This window comes from Arachis duranensis, chromosome 10 (assembly GCF_000817695.3).
Source record: "Arachis duranensis cultivar V14167 chromosome 10, aradu.V14167.gnm2.J7QH, whole genome shotgun sequence".
Lineage (NCBI taxonomy): Eukaryota > Viridiplantae > Streptophyta > Magnoliopsida > Fabales > Fabaceae > Arachis > Arachis duranensis.
In genome coordinates, this window is record NC_029781.3 from 98,911,974 (window position 1) to 98,914,728 (window position 2,755).

The following is a 2,755-nucleotide window of genomic DNA, read 5'->3' on the forward strand; positions in this document are numbered from 1 at the left end:
TTAATGATGGTGGCAAAGAACATCGATGGCTGTTTCAGTGACGAGGGGAGCTTACAGCTGCGATGATGGCGTTTTCACATCTCGTCCATTTCTCGTAATCTGAACACATCCATGAAACCTCTCTATATGCTCCCTCCCTTCCATCCACTTTACATGAACTCCAACAACCTCAACAGCTGAGAGAGAGCATAGAGGGTCGTCGCAGCTTCCTTTTTCTCTCTCTCCTTTCCGTCCCTTACGAAAAAATTTCCGGCAGCGGTGTCGGAGATGTCGACGACGAGGCGGGCAACGACTCCCTCAGTGACAAATCCAACCTTGTTGTGGTCATCAAGGTTGAGATTGAGAAGCAAAAAAAGAGCATTCTAGTGGAAAAAATTGTGGTCGTGGGACTCGACACAGGAGAGTAACAGCATGACAATTTTCGAGTTAGTGAAACGGCGATGGAAGAGTGAGTTGCGCTTGGCGAGTTGAGTGAGTTGGTAGAGCGAATCAAGCTTGGAGGAAGAAGAGAAAGTGGAGGAGGTGAGGGAAGAGATTAGGGCTTTAGGTTGGAGGTGAGGAAGTGCGGGATTGAGAATTGGAGTTGGAGAGAGGGTAAAGTTGGTTATCGTCGCAGCGGAAAGCTCCCTTTCTCGTCGGAAACACTATCGGAGTTCTCTGCCGTCATCACTAAAGCTCTTCTAATTACCCGATCAATATTTTTCATTCAATGTGATATCATGCTTTCATATTTGGGTGATTTTGTTAAACTTTAAAATCTTTCAGGAATTATTTTGTCGATAACAAAGATCAGGTACCATTTTGTCAGTGTCAGAATCTTTCGAATATCGATTTGGTATTTACCTCAAAAAATAAAAAACAAAATAAAACCTAATTCCCACCCATGCCTCTGTTTCTCTCTTCTCCCTCTCTATCTTGCCGTCAATCCCTTGCACAGTTGCACTTATCACGGCGCCGTTCAGGAAGCTACCTCCATGTCGTTGTCACTTCTTTTTGCACTCATCTTATTGTTTGAACTACACGTTATTAAAGTTTTAATTTTCATTATTCTCAAAAAAATTAATTTCTTGTGTTCTCATTTTTTGAAATTTTTTTAATTTTTTGTATTCTTACTTTTTTGGGATATTAAAGATACTGAAATTTTATATTTTAAAATTGAAATTTTAGTTATAATCTCTAATTATTAAACAAAATATTAAATCTGAATTTTTCAAGTTTAATTTCAATTTTTTAAAAACAAACACTGCCTAATGTACATATTGATATACTAGTTTTTATAAAGATTCTAATGCTTAAATTGATAGTAGGATATTCTAAGATACTACGATTTGTATATTATTACAATTGGGAAAGGGATCTCAGCTACTAGAGCATTTTCAGTTATTGATCTCCTTCGAATCCCACTTAAAATCATCTAGCACTAGTGAGATTATCATATGTAAAAAATAACCATTTCACTAGATGAACAATGAGAGATGTAAATAACGTGAACAATAAGTCGCATTTTAGGTTTACTAATCATTCAATCTTATTTTTATTTTAAACCTACCACTTTTACCTAATTTCATTTTGACCTAATTATACCCGTTTTTAATCTAAATTCCCTTTTCACCGCAGTCATCCGTCCATTACCTATCACATCACGCAATCCCTTTCACCGACGAGAAAGTTCCTAAGTACCTTCGTCTCCTGCCGTCACCAACCCCAAAGGCAGATGAGTTATTTCGTATTAAGATCAAACACTCCATTTTTATGAAGAACAAATATCTCATTTACATTAAAAACAAACATCTCATTTGTATAAAAAATAAACATTGCATTTGCATGAAAAATAAATATCTACATGCACGATGGAAGATGAAACTAGACTGCTTGCAGCAGCGCGATAGAGGCGTGACGAGACTGGACTGCGTGTGACGGTCACCACGGTGTGATAAAGGACGAAGATGGGCTGCTTACAGCGGCACGACGAAGCTTGATAAAAAAGCATAAAGGAGGAGAAGAAGATAGAGATGTTCTTCGCTATAGTGAAAAGCACAAAGAAGACGTGTGATCTCCTCTTCAATAAGGACAAATAGGATAACGAGACTGACGAGGATGAAGAAGCCTTCAAGAAGGGAAAAGCTGCTTGGATTCCAATGTTTCAGCAAGAAGATTTTATTGATAATGGAAAATTGGAAATACGCGAGAGACAGTAGGGGTTGTGAGGAACAAGGGTGGGGAGTGATGCATGTATGAGGAGAAGGGTTTGTGATTGTTAAAAGTTAAATTCAAAACAAGAATTATATATAAGGCAAAGTTTCTGGTGGCCACAAAAGTGGTAACTATTGGTGGTGGCTAATATTTGACTTGCCAATAAAAAAAAAGTAACATGTGACAGTCTTTATTAACATTGGAAGGAATCAATGGAGCGCTTATTTATCGTGGTGGTAACTTTGTCATTTTGTGATCCAACAACTTGGATGTTCATTGGCAACGTAAAATGAGTTTGAGAAAAATAAAAAATAAAAAAAAGAGAAAAAATTTTGTTACCCCCAAGCTAAGTGCTTTGTAAATTAGATATTGTTTTATTAGGGACAATTATGATTAATTAAATAAAGTTTAATTTTTTATTTATTATAATTTATATCAATTACTCATATTTAAAATTTAAGATTTAAAATTTATAATTTATTAATTATGGCTAGAATAATTATATAAGTTTAAATATAATAAACATATAATTATAAATAGGTTTAATTATTCTGTTGGTCCC